The sequence below is a fragment of the Mobula birostris genome, chromosome 23 (assembly GCF_030028105.1).
Source record: "Mobula birostris isolate sMobBir1 chromosome 23, sMobBir1.hap1, whole genome shotgun sequence".
Lineage (NCBI taxonomy): Eukaryota > Metazoa > Chordata > Chondrichthyes > Myliobatiformes > Myliobatidae > Mobula > Mobula birostris.
In genome coordinates this window covers 49,493,233-49,518,419 of record NC_092392.1, presented here as the reverse complement: position 1 = coordinate 49,518,419, position 25,187 = coordinate 49,493,233, and positions in this window count along the sequence as shown.

The following is a 25,187-nucleotide window of genomic DNA, read 5'->3' as shown; positions in this document are numbered from 1 at the left end:
CTCCATATAAAAGTATAATCCCACTAAAAATTGCAGGCAGGTCATCGGTGTGTGTCTTGCAATAGTGCCAAGGTGCACATCCAGAGTCCTTTATGTTCAAAGGCGGAAGTCTTTTGAAAGAAACAACCCCAGATATCCTGTTTGGATGCACAGTTTATAGAAAGCTTTTCTTATCGTGGCTGCTGACCCCTCCCTAGAATCACAAAAGCAGATAAATTTGTTTATAAGATGGTAGTTATTATCCTTATAATGTTTTACAAAATAATCTAGCCACCAAAAAAAATCACCAAAACTTGAAAGATTTTGCCCAAATGAGCTTGCGCAGATGTATGCATTTTATCACCACCATCTGCTTTAATATTCTAATTCGGTGCAAGTTAACAATTTCACGCCCCTGCTTATTTCACTGCTAATGACTTTTATCACCACCACCCCTGCTCCTTCTTCCTGTTTCCATTCGCATTGCGGCCTAACTAATGGATAAACTCCTCCTGAGTTTACCCCAGATGTTGACCTGTCGTGGAACGATACAATTCAGACTGAAAAGCATGCTCAAAGCCAAAAGGAAAATAGAAAACTCGGCTGTTTCCGTAGTTGTCTTTGCCACTTCCACCATTGTTACCCTGCCCTGGAGCAGCAGCATAGAAAAACATAACACCCACTGACAAACTTCAAACCGCCAATATGTTCCCTATCCGTGATATAAGCTTCTTGCCAGGATCCCTGCGAAGAATTGAAAAAATTCTGTTCACACCGAACGACATGTGTTAGTCAAAGCTAATTTGGGAACCTTGACTTTCGATGTGTGACACCTGCAGTATATTCATGCTGCACTGCAGTGAAACAGTTATGGTGACTGTGGGGTTCAGGAGTTTAAAGGAAAAAATGACACACCAGCCATGATAATAATCATTTTATTGATGGTTAGGAGCAAATACCTGTTGCTCTTATATGCCAATTATTTCTTGTGCCATTGATGAAATGACTGTGAAAGGGGAATACTTATCTTTCTGTCTAGAGAACTGAACTAATAACTTGGGGATGAGATTCAGATGCTACCTTAATTGCTTGGGAGAATCAGCCAATTCATTCAACAAATCTGAAATGAAGAGGACCAGTAATGGTAGCCATGTGACTACCATTGATTATTATTTTAAGCAAAACACAACAGGCTAATAAATTACTTTGTTGTGTTGCCTTAAATAAAGTTAATCCTCAGCCACCCACTTAAAGTCACTAGGTACATTAACTGTGCTGATTTGTTGAGGTGTATGATAACTTCACTCGTCCCAACTCTGAACTGATTCTACGACCTATGGACTCAATTTCAAGGGCTGTACAACTCATGTTCTCAGTGCTAATTATTTCCTTATTCATTTATATGTTCATTTGCACATTTGTCTTCTTTTGTACATTTGTTGTTTGTCATTCCTTTTGTGTAATTCTTCATTTCTCTGTTCTGCTGTGGATGCCTGCAAGAAAACACATCACAAGGTAGTATTTTGTGACATATACAGTACATACTTTGAACTTTGAATAAAACTAGGTGGTCGCATTGCACTAGTCACCTAGATTTAGACATGATAAAAGCACAATAATCAATGTCATCCTCATTTACATCTGGATGTTTCTTCCAAAATTTAAAAGCCTATCCACAAGCTACTGTGCTTTATACTCTGGTTTACGGTGCTTTACACCCTAGTTTGGAGAAACATTAACTTATTTCTATATATGTTATATGGTTATATACATCATATACATGTATATAGATAAATAACAATAAACTTGACTTGACTAGTTAAGTCATTATATCACGCATTTCCTTTGAAGGGGTTGGTGGGAATGGGAAGAGAATTAAATTGGATTAGTGTAAATGGATGTACTTACATTCAGCACAGACTCAGTGGACCAAAAGGCCTGTTTCAATGTTGTATGACACTAGGACCTCATGGATCTATTTTAGTTAACATCTCAAACTTCTCATACAAACATACAAGGAACAGAAGAAATCCACTCGAATCCTTGAATCCTGTCCACCAATTAATAACATCATGCCAGATCTGGTTGTAACCTAACGCTGGTAACCTTCAATGCAGCTTTGCCTTAAACATACTTATAGACTTGAGAGGACACATCCTCCCCAAGTCTGACCCATCAAAACCTTCAAGATCGTTAATGCTTCATTCTTCCCGTCTCACTCTTCCAAACTCCAGTGCGTGCAAAACTGGTCTCTTCCAGTGTTTGTTCATAAGGCAACCTGCCATCGCAGTTACCAGTCTAGTAAACCTTCTCTGAACTGCTTTCAATGCATTGACATCGTTCCTTGAATAAAGATTCCAATACCGTGCACAGTGCATCAGATGTGGTCTTAACAATTATACCTAAGTAACTGAAGCATAACACCCCTACTTTTGTCTCAATCCCCCTTGCAATAAGCAACAGCATTCCTTTGGCCCCTCTGTGTCTCAGAACTCTGTAGTCCCTCACTTAGTGACCACTTTATTAGGTACACCTGTACACCTGCTCAGAATGCAACTATCTAAACAGCTGATCTTGTCACAGCAAATCAATGCATAAAAGCATGCGGACATGGCCAGAAGGTTCAGTTGTTTTTCAGACCAAACATCAGAATGGGGGAAGAAATGTGATCTAAGTGACTTTGACAGTTGGTGCTAGATGGGGTGGTTTGAGTATCTCAAAAACTGCTGATCCCTTGGGATCTTCATGCACAGCCATCTCTAAATTGACAGAGAATGGTGCAAAAAAAACACAATTAAACATCCGTAGAGTGGCAGTTCTGTGGGTGAAGATAACTTGTTAGGAAGAGTCTTCAAAGGAGATTGGCCAGACTGGTTCAAGCGAGATTAACCCAAGTAACCAAGCATTACAATAGTGATGTGCAGAAGAGCATCTCTAACTGTACAACATGTCAAACCTTGAATTCGATGGACTATGGCAGCAGAAGACCAGGAACATACACTCAGTGACCACTTTATTAGGTACAGGAGGTAACTTATAAAATGGCCACTGAGTATATATTTTGGTGGCACAACAAATCCAATCTGACTTTGACCAAGGTCTGGGACTTGATGAAGGTGAAGCTTCAATTTGACTGATTCTTTTCTGGTGATTGCACGTGCCTGCACATGGTGCTACTGTATTGCATCACTTGTCCAATAGTCTCGTTTGTTTCTGCAACGGTGTCTGAGTTCTGGGAGATACTTTGATTTGTTGACATCTCAGACTCAGGATCTTTGCATTTCTTATACCCTTGAAAATAGTTTTGCTGAGCATTTCTATTCCCAAATAGTACTGAAGTTCTATTTTGCATGCCTACATTCCTGAAAACATTCCATGAAACATTTTTACTGCTTTATGAGCCAGCAGTAACATTCTCAACTAACTTGCAATCACTCTGCACTTACATGTGTATTGGTAAAGCCCCTCCAGACCAAAGATTACAGCAAATATAGGCCATCCATGGGTTACAAAACTGTGACTTATAGCCACCCCTATGTACAAACACGCCGCCATAACTTTAGTTAATTCAGACAGTCTATTTATTCCTAACAGCAGCAGACCTAGCTTACTCACTCTTTCCACTTTTAGTAATTGTTCTTTCTTCTCAATATAATGTGCTTTTGACAGAATTCATTACAATACTGCAGAGGTATAATTGCCGTATCCAGTGATTTTTGTGTATTTTCTGACTTATGAACAAACTTGACATGAATACCCGTAGAAAAGGAACCAATTTGCTACACAGGGACAGCTGGTATCTTTTTCTTGATCTACACATGATGGATCTTCACATCCATCAGAGTTCTCTTTGTCAAAAAGCAAAATATTGCAAGTATAGGGAATCTGAAATGCAAACTAAAATGCTGGAAATACTTAGCAGATTGGATGGCATTTGTAGAAATTAAAACAAAGAGAGCATATTAACTTTGTGAAATGTCCTGCATTCCACAAAATAGTGGAGGCAGATACATCAGGGGAGTTTAAGAAGCTCTTACACAGGCACATGGATGATATAAAAATGGGGGCTATCAAAGAGGGGAGGGTTAGATTTATTTCAGCGCAGGCTAAAAGGTCAATACAATATTGTGGGCCGAAGGGTCTGTATTGTGCTGTAATGTTCTTTGTTCTATGTTCTACAGTATTTCAGGTCAATGACCATTTATCATAATTGAGAAAAGTTTTTAAGAAAACAAATTTAAAGTTGCAGAGAAAGAGGAAAAAGAGAAAATTAAAAGAAAGGTGTTTGATGGGGTGGGAACCATTATGTTGCTTCTGCGACCAGCTAGGAGATGGTGAAGCGGATGTGTCCAAAAGAAGTGAGAATAAATGGAGACGACCTGAACTACATTAGATTAGATTATGAGGACACTCAGTCCTCATTTATTGTCATTTAGAAATGCATGCATTAAGAAATGATACAATGTTCCTTCAGTATGATATCACAGTAACACAGGACAGACCAAGACTAAAACCGACAAAAAACACATAATTATAACATATAGTTACAACAGTGCAAAGCAATACCGTAATTTGATAAAGAGCAGACCATGGGCACAGTAAAAAAAAGTCTCAAAGTCCCGATAGCCCCAACTTCTCATGCAGATGGTTGAAGGGAGAAACTCTCTTCCTGCCATGAGCTTCCAGCGCTTCAAACTTGCCGATGCAGCATCCTGGAAGCGCCCGACCACAGCCCACTCTGAGTCCGTCCGAAAACTTCGAGCCTCCAATCAGCCCTCTGACACCAAGCACCGAGCACCATCTCTGCTGCCGAGCGCTTCAACCCCGAGGAAACAGAAAGGAAATAAAGAGGAAATGGAAAAATAATCTGTTTGCTGGATATGTGAGATTCAATATTGGCATGGCTAAATTATTGATAACATTGACTTCATTATTGAGTTCTAAAAAGTATAATATGCCAAAACGGAAGATGAAGTTCAGTTCCCTGAGCTTACATTAAGCTTGATTGGAACACTGTAAGCTGCCAAAAGCAAAGTTGGAGTAGAGTAGAGTAGAGAGATAAGGTTGACTATTTTTGATATCAACTGATCATTGCTCTCAACTCTTTTCTGAGTGCCCGTGGTGTTAGCTCCATCTGATCAGGTATCATAAGACAGGTCACTCCTGCCTGGCTACCTCCTTAATTCATCTTTCAGATTTCAAGTTTCAGGTCAAGTTTCTTGACATCTGTACAAGTCTAGAGAGGTCCAGGTGCAATGAAAAATTGGCAATGTAGCAGAATCATAGGTACAGAAAGTACATACAACATTAATTGTGCATAAATCAAACAAGATAGTGGAGAGCAAAAGATTTTGCAGAACAAGACATGAGTGAAAAAAGAACACAATCAGAGGTAAATCCATGGTACTGTCAGAAGTGGTCCATAGTGTTCCGTGGCTGAGGCTGGATTCAGTGTAGTGCTCCATTACTGTTTCCCATTCACCTCTGTCAGCCATCTGAAGGCTCACACATCCCAAGCAAACAAAGAACTTGTTCACATAGACAAAGTTCTGTACTCCTACAACATTCATTGGGCCCATTATCTCCTTCATGGCTCTGATGTTGGCTGGATCCAGCTTCACTCCATGTCTTGTTACAAAGAGATCTGTGAGAAATCAATTTTAACAATAATTTTTGATAATCAGACTTCTGTTGCTGATACTTATTTTGCTCATCAGAGCACTCAATTATGGTCTAACACTTCCACTCTTTCCCCTTCTCCAAAGACCAGCATGTCATCTGCTGTGCTCTTTACACCTGTGAGACCTCTGAGCTGCCTGTAAGCAGACAAATCTCAAGGTTATGTTCTTTATACACACTTCAGAAATAAATGTACTTTGAACTTTGAGATCTTCAAGGGCAGCATGCTCATTGAACTTCCTTTTAAACTGCCTTGACTTCAATTGTTGGTCCCAACTGGTGTCCTTACACTTACATCCCAGAATCTATTCATTACAGAACACAGAACAGGTTTATCCTAATGAAATGGCGAACCATCTTCATATATTCATCCACATGTTATCCCAACTATGAGGGACTGTGACCTGCTTCCCATTTCTTCTTCAAGCGCTCCACCTGCATTCCAGAGTTCCATGAACCAACATTCCGATGCCATACAGTATCTCAGCATCTCTCTAAGATACAAGACAATAGTTGATGATCAGATCAATAACTAAGGTATATTATTTAAATGAAAAGCTACAGTGAGGGACTGTGTCCTGATCCTGGCTTATCTCCCCATGTGTCAACTGATTCTGGCCACTTCTACATGAGTCTGTTTTTGCCAATGTACAAAGGGCAATTGGTTACCTGGTTGGCATCTGTCTGGCTCAAAGAACAATGGGTGGTGATGATCATCATCATCACAAATCTGGACAGAAGGTATGGAGATCCTGAGATGCCCAGCTGTCAAGATCCCCCTCTCGACCTCACCAGTGTAGTCCAAAGGAAAGCTTATGAAGCAATATGTTTGGCACCAGCTTGGCTGCAGGTTCTGCTGGAAGGACGTTCAATGTCGTCCATCCACCTTAGGGGCTCCACTCTGGATTTGCTGTCTGGGTTTACTCCCACAGCCTTTGTCTCTCCCAAGGCTGACCACAAAGCAGTGGGGCTATTTACTCATAGCTGGGGATCTGGTTCACGAGCACCAGGGCGTGGCCACACACCAGGGGCCTGCGTGCTATGTGTGCAGGGGCCAGACTTCCCCTCCATCCTCTGTAGTGCCTCACGTAGTGCCTCCTCATTGGCGACACACGGAAACTGAACTCCTTTCGGACTCAGGCTGAATTGCTTGCCTACTACAATTCATAAAGAAGTGCTCTGCCAATGTTACGTGAGCCATGTAGGTTATACTGTAATATAATACCATGCTACATATCTTATAGTGACATATACATTATCAAATTACATATATTGTATTACATATACTATACATAAATTATTCTCAGGTAGCAATAGCCTTAGGACTTCTTAACTTATCCACAGCTGTTGTTCCTTAAAACATGAGGAAGAATATCTCTTACTAATGATCAATTAGCATCCTCCCTCAGCCGATGATGCAGTCCGCTTTCGTATTTCTGATCAAATTTCAGACAAGGGCACAGAATATGCATTAAGCCAAACTTCAGCTTGCATATCCAAAGTTAGCTCATTGACATCGTCAGTAGGTGAAGTCCTGGAGGGCAGAAATGCCAGAGATGAAAGAAATGAACGAGGAAAAATCCAGCCTCATCTCCTTCAGTGCATCCATCTCAGATCCAGGTGTCTGCTGAAGTGTGGAAAGCAGCAACTATTACACAGTCCACAGGGAGACAAAGCCCATTTGTTAATTTGAGGTCATCCTCTATCAGAACAGATCCGGCACATCAACATTGGGCATCCATGAGGCAAAAGGGACATCAGCAGCTGTAGAATATTACTCCATTACAACCTCTAACCTTAAGAACCAGCAAATTTATTTTTTATCTCCCGACTCTGTGTTACATTTTCCTTGTTAACACCCCTTGGGATATTTTGCTACATTAACGGTCCTAGCTGAATGCAGTCGCTGTTTTTTTTGGTGTTGAATAGTACCTTCTCTTCAAGGTGTAATATTTTATTAAAGCTTCAGGAGTAGTGCCCAAACATCAGGACCAGACTTTTCATTACTTTATTTTAAACCAGGGAGTGAGATTTTTGTTAATCAAATGATTAGCCATGATCTTGGTGGTTTTTGGAAGCAGTTTTCAAGTGCTAAATTACATGGTTTTGTCCTTATGCACCCATCAATAGAACCACAAGGTTGCACTGATTCTCCACAGCCCATAAATCAGATAGTTTTATTTCTCCTTGTGGAAGCAGAGCCACACATTACATTATTTTGTGGATCTGGCCCTTGTCAGGCCTAAAAGTGATGACCACGTTAAAATGGGGCTGGTTTTCTATTTGAGACATTCATTTAAATAGCTGTGGACAAGGTCCACTCCTGATGCATATTTCCAATTATTATGCCACTTGACTACTTTCAAACCCATAATCGACTGAGTGCTTTTGAGAATATTGGTGTTCTGAAATGGCAGTGCTAACCATTAACCCTGTTTGAAGGGGAACATAGAGCTGTCAGTGCCTCGCTTATACAGTGCCTTGTTGAATGAATGAATTCATCCTACTAAGATGACAGGATGATTGTCCCAGACAACACTACTCACATGTCAAACACTGCACTGGAAAGTGGCTACAATAACGTGCACTGCTTTGCACATACACTAAATCAGATGCATAATGTCCTACAAAAACAGAATTAAGCAGCTGACACAGTCACATGGAGAATCAGCAAATAGTACTTTACATCCGTAAAACTAGAGACCAACTCAAACAATATCCAAATGAATGTAGCCTCGTATAATAGAAGAATCAAAGCATTTGGCTTTATGGGTTACAACTGGATATACCTTATTGTCTTTCAGATGTTGGATTATGTTCTCCATTCATATGCACTGACCTCAGACTGCGCCAGCAAACAAATCTTTTTTTTCAGGATTTATCCTCTCCACTAATAAGACAACTACCGAAAGCAACCTTGCTCAAGATTCCAGATATCCTATGCAAGGTAAAGCAAAGCAAAATAGTAATACTTGCACCCCGATAGAATTTGAGGGTTAAAGACTAAGAACCGAAGTTTGAATACCGTGTCTGCATATATTATTTTATATCTATACAGTGGAGCCTATGATATGCAATGTCAAATTCTAAGATATGAAGCAAGGAGATGTGTAGATCAGTTTGGTAATGATCCTCCATTTAGGTGACCAGAACAATTGCCTCTTTCAGCATTTGGTTAGTTATGTAATCTTAGAGATAAATGATTAAATATAATCAGACTTTGACAGCTTCTTAAAAAACTCACCAAAATTGTATCTAGCTTTGAAAACAGGAGCTTAAAATAATGACATTTTATGGACACATTGATTTTGCTTCATCTTCCCAGATGTAGAAAAGTGGGAATTGATTACAACGACAAGGCGTTTAAGTGTTGAAGGGTAGACTTTCAGCACTTAAACACTTAGCTTTTCTTTATATTTGCTCTTTGTTGTGGCCCTACCAGGGCATGATGTGCAGGTCTGAAAATACTATTTGTGCTGTGGCACAATGGAGCAGCAGCCATTTATGGTAAGTAGAAAAATTCAATTTGAATACATAAAAATTGAAACAGAATAGAAGGAGCTTAGCTTGCATTTTCAAAATATGATGCAATCCTAGACAGAAGCAAAAGCAAATACTTTAAAGAAAAGCTTTCTTGCTGATCATGGACTTTACTTCCTTGTGGAAGAGAGGAACATCTACCCAGAAATTGAAGTCCACTGCATAAGTTCTGCACAGTTCTGTTAAAAAATAGACAGCACCTCACTTGTGAAGAATAAGGTGCAGAATTCCTTATTCGGTTGTTGATTTCACATTTCCACACACTTTCCTTGGAGAATTGTGTGCAGTATCAGCAGGTGTAGTCACTGGATTAAAAATCTGACAGGTCACAATCGAGTAATATGGCATGGAAACTCAGCCAGTCATAGTGCCCACCAAGCTTGTCCTATTCATCCATGTTTGGTCCATATCCCTCTAAATCCTTCCAATCCACGTACTTATCCAAACATATTTTAAATGCTGTTAGTGTACCTGCCTCAAACATTTTCTCTGGCCACTCATTCCATTACACACCACCCTCTCTGTGTAGGACCTTCCTTTGCAGCCCAATCTGGAGCCTCCTATGGCCAAATAGAAGGAAGGTCGGGTCATCAACTTTCCTTACCTCCAAATTTTATAAAACCAAAGCAAAAGGGAAATGTGCTGATGAAACGTTGCTGCATTATGCAAAATAAATGCACAGCACATCTTGGAACTAACTAAACCTGTAACAGGTGGCTTGTTGTAGCTGTGATATTGATGTCAGTTGGAAGTGCTATGATTCTGCATCTTTCAGTAAACCGGTGACAAACTGATACCTACAGCTTATTCAGCGTAACACACACAAAATGCTGGAGGAACTCAGCAGTCAGGCACCATCTATGAAAATGAATAAACAGTCGATGTTTCATGCCGAGACCTTTCATCAGGACTGAGAAAGAAGAGGGAAGATGCCAGAGTAACAAGTTGGGGGGCAAAAAGAGCACAAGCTTGAAAGTGATGGGCGAAACTAGTTGGGTGGGAAAGTTAAAGGGTTGGAGAAGAAGGAATCTGATAGGAGAGGAGAGTGGGCTATGGGAGGAAGAGAAAAGAGAGGGAGGTGATAGGCAGGTGAGGGGAAGCAGTAAGAGGCCAGAGTGGGGAATGGAAGAGGGAAGGGGGAGGGGAAAAGAAAGAAGAAAAAAATATACCAGAAGCAGAAATCAACATTCATGCCATCAAGTTGGAGGCTATCTGGGTGGAATATAAGATGCTGCTTCACCACCCTGAGACTGGCCTCATCATGGCAGAAGAGGAGGCCATGGACCAGCATATTGGAATAGGGATGGAGATAGGAATTAAAATGGTTGGCCACCAGAACATTTCAATTTTGTCAATGGAACGGAGGCCCTTGACAAAGCAATCCCCCAGTTTATGTCTGGTCTCACCAATGTAGGGGAGGCTGCATTGGGAGCACCGGATACAGTAGACAATCCCAACGGATTAGCAGGCGAAGTGTTACCTCACCTGGAAGGACTGTTTAGGGCCCTGAATGGAGGTGAGGGAGGATGTGAATGGGCAGGTGTAGTATTTCTCTCACTTGCAGGGATATGTGCCAGGAGGGAGATTAGTGGAGAGGGATGAATAGACAAGTGAATTACAGAGGGACTGATCCCTGTGGAAAGCAGACAGTAGGGGAAAAGTAAAAATGTGCTCGGTGGGAGGGTCCCATTGAAGATGGAGGAACTTGTGAAGAGTGATGTGTTGGATGTGGAGGCTCATGGAGCGGTAAGTGAGAACAAGAGGAACTCTTTCCCTGTTAAGGCAGTAGGAAGATGGAGGAGATGTGAGTAAGAACAGCATCAATGGTGGTTCATTCAACTTCTCCACAGAAATGCCAAAAATCAGTTATTCTTTTTGGTGCCCTGATGATGCTGTTGCAAGCAGAAGTTGTTGTCAACAGTAATTTAGCTCCCATTCAAAGTCTGATGATCTACAAAAACACTAGTTAGACCTGGGATATTTTGAGACTTTTTTTTATTGATTTGGATTGTTTAAGTTGGATTGGATGTCATTGCATTGGAATGGATGATCTATTATTACCACATGTACCAAGATACAGTGAAAAGATTTTGATTTGCATGCCAAATGGACAGATCATGCAGGTACATTGAGGTACATTTACAGAGAAAGTGCAGTACAGATAGACAAACAAAGTGCAGCGTGATAATGACCTAGGAGATCAAGAGTTCATCGTCTAGTGTATGAGAGATCCATTCAAGAGTCTGAGATCTATTGAATAGAATCTGTCCCTGGATCTGGTGGTGTGTTCTCTCAAGCCTTTTTATCTTCTACCCAACCAGTGAGTGAAGAAGTAGAGAAGAGAGAATGACTTGGCTGGGAAGGGTCCTTGATTATGTTGGCTGCTTCCTCAAGGCAGCAGGAAATGTAGATGTAGATTAGATTATGAGAACACTCAGTCCGCTTTTATTGTCATTTAGAAATGCATACATGCATTAAGAAATGATACAATGTTTCTCCGGAGTGATATCACAGAAAACAGGACAAACCAAAGACGAACACTGGCAGAACCACATAATTATAACATATAGTTACAGCAGTGCAAAGCAATACCATAATTTGATGAAGAACAAACCATGGGCACGGTAAAAAAAAGTCTCAAAGTCCCCGAGTCGATCGACTCCTGAGTCCCCGATAGCGGCAGCAAAAGGGAGAAACTCCCTACATAAACCTCCAGGCACCATCAACTTGCCGATGCCTTGGAAGCAGCCGACCTCAGCCGACACTGAGTCTGTCCGTCCGAAAACTTCGAGCCTCCCACCAGCCCCTCCGATACAGCCATCTGAGCGCCTTCGACCTAGCCCCGGCCACTGAAACAAGCAAAGCCGAGGATGAGGGGCCTTCTACTTCGGATATTCCAGTTACCACACAGTAGCAGTGGCAGCGAAGCAGGCATTTCAGAAGTTTTCCAGATGTTCCTCCGTACTCTCACGTCTGTCTCCATCAAATCAGAATTGTGCATGGTCCCCTACTTGACAGATTACAGATATCATTCACCAGAGAAGCCGCGTGCGCTGCCGTTGCGCCACCATCTTCTCCTCCTCAATGGCATTCCTTCTCAGATGATGGAAGGAATGCCAGTTTCCCTGCATTCACAATTCTCTGCAATTTTCTATGGTCTTGGGCAGAGCTGTTGTCATACAAAGCTATGATGCATCCAAATAGGATGCTTTCTATGGTGCATCTATAAAAACTGGTGAAGGTCATTGAGGACATGCCAAATTTCCTTAGCCTTCTGAAGAAGTAGATGCACTGATGTGCTTTCTTAGCCTTAGTGTCCATGTGGCTGGGCTGGGACAAGTTGTTGATGCTATTCACACCTAGGAACTTGGTGGTTTATATGATGAATGGTAGGGCTCCAGGGAGTGTATTGGAATGGATGGACTTTGGAGTACAAGTGCATAGCTTGTTGAAAACTGCATTACAGGCAGACAGGGTGGAGAAAAAGGGAGGCCTTCATCAGTCAGGGCATTGAGTAATAGGCACATTATATTGCAGTTGTATAAGTTGTTGGTGAGCCTGTACTCAGAGTACAATGTATAATTTTATTCATCCTGTTATAGAAAAGACATGGTTAAACTGGAAAGAGTACAGAAAATTTTTATGAAGATATTGCCAGGACTAGAGGGCCTAAGTTATAGGCAGAGGTTAACCAGGCACAGTTTTTAATTCCTTAGAGTGTTGGAGAATAAGAGGCAACTTATAGAAATGTTTAAAATTATAGGAAGCTTAGATAATGCGTAAGGTAACAGTCTTTTTCCTAGGGTAGGGGAGTCCAGAACAACTGGGCATAGACTTAGGGTGAGAGGGCAAATATTTAAAAGGGACCTGAGGGTCAACGTTTTCATGCAGAGGACGGTGGGTTTATGGAATGAACTGTTAAGAGGAAGTGGTTGAGTCAGATACAATAGTATCATTTAAGAAGCGGTTGGATAGGGTACATGGAGGGGAAGGACTTAGCGAGGTAGGGGCAGAACACAGGAAATTGGGACTGGCTGGGTGGTGACCGTGGTTAGAATGAACCCGTTGGGTCAAAGAGCCTGTATCCAAGCTGTTCTGCTTTATGACTCAGCTCAGCATCGTTGATAAAGACGAGGCATGTACTTCACCCAGCTGCCTGACGTCAGTGGTCATCTCTTTTACTTCTTATTTAGACATATAGCATGGTAACAGGCCCTTCTGGCCCAACGAGCCCACACCACACAATTACACCCATGTGACCAATTATCCTTCCAACCTGTACGTCATTGGAATATGGGAGGAAGCCAGAGCACTTGGAGGAAGGTCATTTGGTCAGGACGAGACTGTACAAACTCCTTACAAACAGTGGCAGGAATTGAACACAGATCGCTGGTGCTGTAATAGCATGCTGCTAACCACTTAACACCATCACTAGATTATTTATCTCCACCTTGTCCTCCATCTTATCACTGTTCTTGAAAATATCTCCATAAGTTCCCAGCGTAAATGTCGTACTCTATCTCCTGTACCTGCTTGTTTATTGGAATTCTATTGCGTTTGATTTTAGTTAACCGAACAGCAGAAATGTGTCTAAGTATTTGGTGGTCCACCGTATTCTCTTTGCCAAATTATTTGCAAATTCACTGTACAGAGTCCTGAAAATATACAAACACAAGGAAATCTGCAGATGCTGGAAATTCAAGCAACACACACAGAATGCTGGTAGAATGCAGCAGGCCAGACAGCATCCATAGGAAGAAGCACAGTCGATGTTTCTGGCCGAGACCCTTCATCAAGACCTGGTGTGATGGTATTGGGTCTGCTGGCTACCAAATTCTAAACTCAAATGAACATCTTAAGCTCTCTCCAATATAGATAGTTATGGGTATCGTCACTAGACGAAGGCTATACTACTCTTCAAAGGCTAGAATACTTCCCTATTCATCCTCCATGGCGAATTTATCTGCCAATACCTACTATTTGAGCGGTGGATCCCCCCTCCCTACAAAGTAGAAGATACTTCCCTGCTAACAAAATAACTTAAAAACAATTCATTTATTTTTGTCCCGCTTGGTGGCACAATAATATCAGCGCCGGACTTCGGAGCGAAGGTTCCTGAATTCAAATCCAAGTAGGGTTGAACATCAAGCTATCAATTCGGCCTCGTAAAAAAAAAGAATAGCTTGTTATGGAAACACCATCAAAAGACGGTGCCCCGATAACTCAACTGCCGACTTAAGGGCTATTCTTCTTCTTCATTTATTTTTAGTGATACATGTTTATATTTAGGCAAAATTCTTAAAACACAGTGAAAACTCACAGAGGTTTTCTATCTTAGAAAAGCTTTCCAAATTACAAAAAATTTCTAAAACACAAAAGGATTTCCAAAACACAGGCAGCGTTCCTATAAGCTAAAAAGACATACCAACAATTTGCAGATGAACGACTCATCTGTCGCAGAAATTGAAGGCAGAGGAATGGATTTTAGTTCACCCTGTCTTTCTGTCATTCTTCTTGATGTCCTTGACCATTCTTAACAAACTTGACAGTTCTCTTGCATTTATACTTCTTTTTCACCACTTGGGCAATTTCACACACATTGATATTCTTTCAGATACCTTTACACATAGTTGGTCAAAATGCTTCTTGGGACTGAGATGCCAAAGGCACACAATTAATGCTTGAATGCTGACTCTCCTGAGTACACAAAGCTTTCAATTACTAATAGGTCAGCTATTTGAAGTGCTGGGTGATAGTATCCATCTGGCCTGCAAACTTCCTTGAACTAAATAACTTTTCCAGTGTTGCCTGATTTGATACAGGGGATTTAAAATAATCGCATTGTCTTACATCACATCTCTTAAGTGGTCAGCCCCGTGTTGTGAGCCAGCATCCTGTGCTTTACAAACAGTGCTGGTGACCTTTTAACTGCCGACTGGTTATTGCTTGTCATTTACATTAAGAACTGAAGAATGGCTCCCACTTACGACAAGAAGCTGAACAAAGAATATTGGCTGGAAGTTTAATCTACTCAAAAGCAGCTCTTTGATCTCTAGAAGCTACAGCTGTTATGTTAGAAAGCTGTTATGTTAAAAAGGACCCTTGGCCCTGAGCAAAGGATGACTATCACCTCTGTCAATTGACATGATAAAGAATGGGGTTGGGGGGGGGGGGTGCGGAAACAGTGATAGGGATTTGGGATATAACATATTCAGCAATCTTGTGTGTCTCCAAAAACTAAATATTGAAAATTCAGACTTTAAACCATTGATTTGGAAACGTTTAAAGACTAATAATTAGTTTGTGGTCAGAAAGTGAAGTAGGTAAGAAAAGAATTAAAGCCTATTGCAGGTTTGGTTGGGGTAAATTTGTATTGTTTTAACAATGAAAATTTAATTTCATGTTTTAAACAATAAATATTTCAAGATCAATGATGAAATGGTGTTTGGATATAGATGCAGATTAGTGCTGAGTCTCTAGAACAGATGAAAACTAAAAGTAGCTTGAGCAAAATAATGTTGTTTGACACATAAAGCTGCAAGTTATAATTCTGTAGGAAGAGGTGCAGTCGACGTTTCAGGCCGAGACCCTTCGTCAGGACCTCTTCCTACAGATGCTGCCTGGCCTGCTGCGTTCACCAGCAACTTTGATGTGTGTTGCTTGAATTTCCAGCATCTGCAGAATTCCTGTTGTTTAAGTTATAATTCTCTTCATTTTAAATTTTAAGAAGATCATCACTGACTTCTTGTTGTTTGGTGGCAAACCACACAGAAATTAAGCTGTTAACAACTTCCATAATTTGAGTCTTTGTGGCTGTAATTAAAATATCACTATCTAGTTTTGTACAATTAAAATAAGATAAGTTCCACATGAGTGGACCACGGAAGTAATTTGGATAGACAATCTGCACCCTTCCTGCCCTCCTCACCCAGCACCACTCCAGTTTCTTCCAACATCTGAAAGATATGCTGGTTGTGAGGTTAATTGGCTGATGTAAATCGCTCCTAGGGTGTAGGTGAGTGGCAGAATCAGTGGATAGTTGATAGGAATGGGAGATTAGTGAGGGAAAATGATTATGCTGGCATAGATTCAGTATGCTGAATTACCCTCCTTCTGATTGTCTGGAAGTACAGAAATTAGTCTATGTTTATCGTTCACATAAGCTTTATCAGCATCTTTTACCTAACTCAAGATCCTCCAGGCACTTATCCTTGCAAGCGGAACAAGTGCTACACCTGCCCCTACACCTCCTCCCTCACTACCATTCCGGACCCCAAACAGTCCTTCCAGGTGAGGCAGCACTTCACCTGTGAGTCCACTGGGGGTCATATACTGTGTTCAGTGCTCCCGGTGCGGCCACCTGTATATCGGTGAGACCCGACATAGATTGGGAGACTGCTTCGCCGAGCACCTCAGCTCCATCTACCAGAACAAGCGGGATCTCCCAGTGGCCACCCAATTTACTTCCCATTCCCATTCCGATATGTCTATCCATGGCCTCCTCCACCGTTGTGATGAGGTCACAGTTGGGTCGGAGGAACAACAGCTTATATTCCGTTTGGGTAGCCTCCACTCTGATGGCATGAACAGCGATTTCTCAAACTTCCGGTCATTCCCCCCATCAACCCCCCCACCTTCACCATTTCCCATTCCTTTTTCCCTCTCACACCTTATCTCCTTGCTAGCCCATCACCTCCCTCTGGTGCTCCTCCCTCCTTTTTCTTTCTTCCATAGCCTTCTGTCTCTTTCATCAATCAACTTCCCAGCTCTCTACTTCATTCCTCCCCCTCCAGGTTTCACCTGTCTCCTGGTGTTTCTGTCTCCCCTGCCCCCACCATTTAAAGCTACTCCTCAGCATTTTATCGCCAGTCCTGCTGAAGGGTTTCGGCCCGAAATGTCGACCGTACCTTTTTTCCATGGATGCTGCCTGACCTGCTGAATTCCTCCAGCATTTTGTGAGTGTTGCTCGGATTTCTAGCCTCTGCAGACTTTCTCTTGTTTGTGATTTGATCCTTCTATTTCTGCCTCTACATCTCAACAATCCAAGTGATAATGAATTCTACAGATATTATTCCTGAATTCCTTATTGGGTATATTATGGATTATCTTGTATCTTAAAGTTCTGGGTTTAAGTACCTGGAGGACATGCATTCAGCCCCCTTCATTAACAGAGATGTAGTGAAGGCTGCTGGCTGTTTTGCTCAGTTTGGAGAAGCCCAGCTTCCTAGGTCTTTACCAGAATATAATTTCCCAAAGTTACCCAGAGGTCCCAGCCTGAACAATGGCTTGGATATTTTCAACTTCTCAAAAAAACAGATTACTAAAACTTCTCCAACAATGCTGAAATTCTGTTGAAATCTGTGAGGTGGCTAACATATCCTTTCTCATGTTCCTCCTATGCCTGTGGCTGTTTCAGTATCCATGCATAAAGACCCTGTGGGCAGCATAATACAGTACAAAATGGTTGCAAAGGCTTAATGAAGTATTTATTAAATGCAATTAGTTTCTTATTTTTTTAAGGTTTGGAGTCTTACCTTCCCTCTTCACCAGGTAGAAACTCCTCTCAAGTATGGATTTGTTAGACTTGTGTGAAAATTACTGATCTATGTCAATGAGGTATTCTATAAATTATATAATGAAGAAACACAGAAAGACTGTATTTTAATCCACAGAAACATTAAATTTTCATGCAGATTGACTTTTACAGAGGAACAGTGTGTGTGTGTGTGTGTGTGTGTGTGTGTGTGTATGCATGTTTGTGTGTGAGAGAGAAAAAAAGATTCAGATTCAGATTTATTTATACATGGACATCAAAATATGCAGTGAGATATATCCATTTGTGTTAACAACCAATACGCCCAAGGGTGTGCTGGGGGCAGCCCACAAGTATTGTCACATATTTCATAGCCAACAGAGCATCCCAACACAAAATACTCTGCAGATGTTGGGGTCAAAGCAACACTCACAACATGCTGGAGGAACTCAGCAGGTCGGGCAGCATCCATGGGAACAAAAGGTTCCGGCCCAAAACATTGACTGATCATTTCCACGGATGCTGCCCAACCTGCTGAGTTCCTCCAGCGTGTTGTGAGTATAGCATCCCAACAATGTTCAGCAGAACACCAACACAACACACAACAACACAAGCAGCAGCAACGACAATAGCAGAATAAAACAAGGTAACAACAGCCAAACAACACCCTTGTTATGCTCCTACCTCTCCTCCTCCTCCTCACACACACAGGCCTTCAACCCCAGCACAGGTCACCTCAGGCTCTCCGGTCCTTGGCCCTGGACTCTCAAAGCTGCAGACATTGGGCCTCCAACTTCCGGTCTCAGTCCAGACTCGCCCTCTACCTCGGGACTTGCCAACTTTGGACTTCTTCCTTTCGGGCTTTCTACCTCTGAACTCAAAACTCTGGACTTTAATGTTCACTTTGTCTTCCAGACTTCACCGACCTCTGGGTATCGAACCCAGGATTTGGTGATCAATGGGTTTGACCATCGATTACAGATTTGAGAGAGGGAGAGAGAGCAGGTACCTTAACCATAAACAAGTAGGTTAAGAAGGACATAATTACCAGAATACCTTTCACCTTATCAGACACTCCTGAATTTTAACAAAAGCTGTTTACCATGTCAACTAAAATTAAATGTTTGGTAATTGTCAAATCACACTGACCAAGAGTTGAATGAAACCTGTGGTATTTTACAATCTGTTTGAGATTCTTTGCTTCACCATGCTCACAAAAAAAAATTGCCCATTTATTTTAAGCAGACTTGCACTGCCATTAAAGTAGGCAAGGGACTTTTAATGCAAACAGGTTAATGGGATTCATTAGCTACAAAGCACAACTTAATTTCCGTTTTTAAATCACTTTCAGGGAGGGTTATGTAATGTGGGACATTGCATTTTCTTTCCCTCTCAGCACCCACTCACATAGATGTTGTAATTCCCACAACCTTCTGCAGCTTGCAAAATGATCAGAATTTGTTGGTTTTGTGAACCGCCATTGAATAAGACTTCAGAAACTGTCCTGTCTGGCATGAACAAAACGGCAGATTCTTTTCTTTTTCTTCTCTTTTGAGAAACAATGAACCAAAATTCCATTTTCTACAGAAATCCATGGCCCTCCCCATGCTTGCATTTTGTTTGTATTCTCTAACCTGTCTTACCCGAGAGCAGAACATTGCATTCTACAGCATTCATCAAGCACCTCATTCCCACTCAGTCAGGCAATAAATTTGAACAATTTCATCCTTGCATTTAATAGGATCTTTTAACTTTCTGCTGATGGTAAATTAAAGTGCTTTATGTTAGAATATACTAGATTCACGGATCAGGTGCAGAGTGACTTTAAGTTAAGCAACTGCTTGAAGTGTCTTAAATGCAGCCTTAACCACAAAATACCCACTAGAAAAAAATATGAAACTTTGCGGTGGATTCGAACGGATTTTTTGATTGTATTGACAATTTTAGAATGACAATAAAATCCAAAGACTCTAATGGAGATTCCTTTCACCGCTGAAGTACTACACATCTCTAAAATCCTTCAAAGAATTTTTAAAAAGTTTTTTGGGCCCATTTTGTGCTTATTTCCTCAGACTTTTATATCTGTGCAGAAAGCTTCTCTTTTTACCATGGAGAGGAGCCTGAAACCAATTACAATAAATTCAGTGCCCCCAAAAGGTGGGAATTAGACTCTTCATGCACTCAAGCAACTTGTTATTTTAAATTTCACCTCATTCTACACCAAATTGTTACTTTCTCTGTCTTCAGCTCTGGTGTTTCCAAACTGCAATTACTCAATAATCTTTTAGTCAGAAAGAAGCAATTGCTTCTCTGATACAAGGGAGGTCAGCACGGAGGTTACAAATGATTGCTTTGACATTGACCCGGTGTAATCTGAACATCGCCCACAAAAGTAGTTGTCATCTGAATCACGCTGCTCTCAAATGTTGTCCTTAATGCTGGTCTGCCAAAATCCCAAAGGTGCCCGGAGTGCTTTATAAAGTGCAACATGCAGCAAGGATGGACCAGATTCGCTGAGAGCATCGACTGCAGGAACCTCCCAGAACATGAATTCCTGTATTTTTATTTCAGCTGAGCTCTTGGTCGTTCTCCCACATTAGGGTCAAAGGTGCTACGTCAGTGGGAGAACCTTGACTGCTGCTCCTGGGTTATACTGATAGAGTGCGGCCTAGTCGGGAACTCTCTCCTTTAGATAAGACCCTGGCTCTCCTCTCAAATGTCAGACAAGGTTGCACAGTATGAAAACAGAAAAAGGAGGGTTATCCCGTTGGAAAAGCAAAACAGACCATTTAAATCGGGGATTAAAGCAGAAAACGGATGGATTTGCCATAATTTTTCAAATCCATCGACCTACCTCCATTTTGACAAAGCTGAACACTGATTCTCTGACAGTTTATCATACCGCCCTTTCAACCATGACCCCAGTACCAAAGGTCAAGCCATCAGTCATTAACCACAAACCCTCTAATAATCGTCATTCATACTCCATCGACCCAACTTTATGATTCCCCAGTATTCCCCAACATAACTTACTTACAATTCTTCTCCAAGATCCACAGTCTAACCAGTTGAAGAGATACAGCATAATTCTGTTTTTATAGAAAACTCTCTGCTGTTCGGGCCAATATCCACTCTTCAATCCAAATCAACGCTAATGAACCAGCTAATAAACACTATCTGTTTAACACACACAAAATGCTGGAGGGACTGAACACGTCAGGCAGCATCTATGGAAAGGCAAAAGGTGTCAATGACTTCGTGAGTCCTGATGAAGAATCTCTGCCGAAACATTGACTCTTCATTCCTTTCCACAGACACCTCTTGATTTGCTGAATTCCTCCAGCATTTTGTGCGTGTTACTCTGGATTTACAACACTGCAGAATACCTCGTGTTTATTATCTGATCATACTGACATTTTGTGCACACTGTATTCCAATGGGCTGCCACATTTCTACTTTATCACAAAACTGAACTTTGAAAGAATTTTAAAGCTTTTCAAGAGATTGTGAAATACAAACCATTTTTTCCTGAGTGCATGATCTCCTTTATTAGCTTTGACAAGAGTCTTTTGGATTTATCAGTGTTGAAACTTCAAATGGTACTGTCTGTCAGTTTGCTTTCTTGCCCAATGTAGGATTTTATTTTATGATGAAGAAACCAATTCAGCAAACAGGCTTAAGTAATCTGCACAACAGATCACATATATATCAATCATCTGGATTTGGATATACAGAACACAATTTCAAATTCTGTAGACAATGTACTTTGGGATTTAAAGGCGATAAAGGGAGGCCATGCATAATTAATGGTAGTACCTGAGAGAGTATTGAGGAATCAAGGGACCTTTGTGTACAAGAGCATAGATCCCTAAAGATAACACCACAAGGCAGTGAAGAAGGCATATGGGATGTGCAACAGCACACAAAGTACTTGAGGAACTCAGCGCGCCAAACCGCACCTACAGAGGAAACTGAACAGTCGACAATTCAGGTCAAGACCCTTCATCTGAACTTCCTTGCATTTCTACTCTCTGCTTCCTGCTGATCAGCCAATGTTTTGTTCAGGCTCGTGAAGACCTTTTAAATCATGGCCTTCTATCTTGATGACAAGTTTATTTAGTAAATGTATTTGGAAGTTCATGTAAATTGTATTAACCAATTTCCCTTATCAACCCTCTCTGCCATTTCATTAAACATTCTCCTGATTTACCTTGAATTATGGAAGTAGCTGCATCCCCAGCATCCTTACCACTACAGCTATCAATGCCAGCAGGTAGACAAGATTTTTTTTTAGAAAGTCATTGGGTATATTTAAACCAGAGACTGATAGGTTATTGATTAGTAAGGGAATCAAAGGTTACAGGGAGCAGGCAGGAGGGTGTCATTGAAAAGGATAATAAATCACCTATGATAGAATGGCAGAGCAGACTCGATGGGCTGAATGGCCTAACTCTGCTCCTGTGTCTTATGGTCTAAATAAGGGAATGGATTAGAGGCTTGGTAGTTTAAGGTGGGTATGGGTTGTAAGAGTGCTGAGAGTTGGGAAAACAGGTTAAATGTTTAGTGAGCATCTGATGAAGTTGTTATCTATCCTTAAAGTTTAAAACAGTATTGAACCAGCTGTAAGGTGTAGAAGCAAAGGGTTACACAGCACAGAAAGATTCTGGAAAAGCTGAAACAAACAAAGTTGAGAATATTCAGTAGGTCAGGCAGCAGCTGTGGAGAACGAATCGGAGTTAAAGTTCCAGGTTGATGACATTTCAGCAGAACCAGGATAATTGGAAATAAAGCAAGGTTAGAATTGGAGAGAAAGTTAGAGTGTCAGAGGTTAAATAACTGATTGAAGGTGAGTGGTAAATCCTAGTGAGGTGTGAGGAGGAGGAGAAAACAAGCAACGTCTGAATATCGTTACTGAGAAGCTGCCCAGTGACTACTTTAAGGCCCATCAACTCGGACCCTCCACACTGGGAGAAAATGGAGTAATTTTGTGTATCCTTCTGCAGGTTCACATGTCTTCTGCACCCTCTTCCCTGTCTGCCTGTCTTATGCTGGCTGCATTCCCCTCCCTCTGCCACGGATGACCGAATGCTATGCAGAGGAAACCTTTGCTACAATCTGGCAAGACACTGCAGTAGGGTCTGCAGAGTCCTTTTTGAACAATTGCATTGTTATTACTCTCAGACCTGAAAGCAGTTAAACTGTTTACCTTGTCTTACACAAATGAATCATGCCAGTACTTACACAAGTTCATATGCTAATTTGTGCACCTAGGGGATTTGCATCTAACTCCCTCTATTGGCGGCAGCAAAACTTTCTATTGCAATAAATGCATGTTAGTCTGAAGAGACAGGATCCGCACATTGCCATTGGATAGTACAGAGAAACTGTGAATAAGCTGTAGCTCAGAGACTGTCCAAAACACGTGCAAAACAGAGGCATCTTGATATATTTATTGGTCTGTACTATGAACAATCATACAAATGAACACTTGAATATGCTAACAAATAGCGCTGTTTCTGTGCTGCTAAATGGTTGGAATGATTCGACTCATTTTCTTAAATAAAAAGATAACAAGCCAGAGGGGAGAAAAGTTCTGTTTACTTCCACAATAGGCTAAAGAAAGGACTGCAGTCGAACCAGAAGACGAAAGAATCACGGTTGGTCATTGTAGATTGTCCCGTGATTAGGCACGGGTTAAATCAGGGCTTGCTGGGCAGTGAGACTTGAAAGGCCAGAAAGGCCTATTCCATGTTATATCTTAATAAATAAAAACAATAAACATCCAGTTAATAGGTCATGAATCTGAAAATACAGTACCCTCACCCAGAGACTGATGAAAGTGAGGGAGGACGCAGCAGGGGTATAAAGAAAGTGACTATGATATTGCAACTCAAAAATTTAAAAAAACAGATTGAGATAGAGAAATGTAAGATGGTTAAAAGGAAATTTAATTTCTACATGTCCCACATGATCGACTATTTAATGAGATACAACCATTTAGCATTTAATAATATTCCATGAACTAAGTGGTTGTAAGTAAAGGTTTCTTCTCTATATTAAGGAAAGAGTATTAAGTAGGGTCAACTGATAACTGTTCCGGGGGCTTAACGAAGAGCCAAAGCTTAACTGAATACTAGCAAAGGATTCGCTGCACGGCAACCTGAAACAGGATATGGGGGCTCAGTTTAATATGTCACCTTAAGCAGGACACTGTCAAGAATGCATGTACAAGCCAGAGTGGGCACTGCTTAGGTTATCTGGAGAAAGGCTGAATTCACAACCACCTTCTGTTTCAAAACTGATTGCAAGTGAACCACGCTAATAGGACAGTTAGCAAAAGGGAGGAGAAAATGGTGTCACCCTTAATTATTTTATTTTTATGATATTTTATGTAACCGATAAAAACTTGTTTGCAGTTTTGGGATAATAAATGGACAAGGAAAAATATCAGGATCAGGAGGTCATCAGGTGCAGATGCTCAAAAGGTTTGAAGGACTTTGCTGCCACTGGTTGGTGAATGCATAGCATTAGGGGATTAGTTAGTATGAGAAGATATGGAATAACTCCTGTTTTTGCAAAGTCCATTGAAAGCCAAGAAGCTTCCCTATAATTGGTTCGTTGAATCAACCATGATACTTAAAAAGAAATTGACCAAGCATTCAAAAGGGTTTAAGGTTTGAGAAAAGAGCCAAGAAGTGGATTAATGAGACCATCTCCTACCAGTAACTTGCATGACATAAAGGATTATGTTGCCTCCGTCTATGATCACAGAGAAACATTTTGCAAGGAAACGTAACAGCAAAAAGAGATTTGCACTTTGCTTTCTGGCATCTTTCCAGATCCTCTTTAACGGTTCTAGATACACACAGAGAATACCATAGTGAAGTGTAGCCTTGGTTAATATCTGCTAGTCAAAGCAGCTGATTTTCTCACCACAGACCTGGGCAGAGACTGAAGGAAAACCTGATAGAAGTTTATAAAATTATGAGAGGTAGAGATATGGTTGACAGTCAGAATCTTTCTCTCAGGGTAAAACTGTCAGATTCGAGGGGCCATGCAGGTAGATGAGTGAGGGAAAGATTAAAGGAGATCCTTTGAAAGCAGGTTCTTTGATCGAAGTGGTAGATACCTGGAATGGGTTGCCAGGGCTAGTGTTGATAGTGACAATTAAGAGGGTGTTAGAAAGACATATGACTACGCAGGGAATGGAGGGCTATATATCACGGACAGGCAGAAAGGATTCAGTTTCTTTTGGCATTGTGTTCAGTGCAGACATTGTGGGCTGAATGACCTTCTCCTTTAATTTATTTACTTATTGTGATACAGTGTGCAATAGACCCTTCTGGCCCTTCCAGCCGTCCAGCAATCCCCAATTTAACCCTCACCTAAATGTGGGAAAATTTACAATGACCAATTAACCTACCAACCGGTACATCTTTGGTCTGTGGGAGTAAAC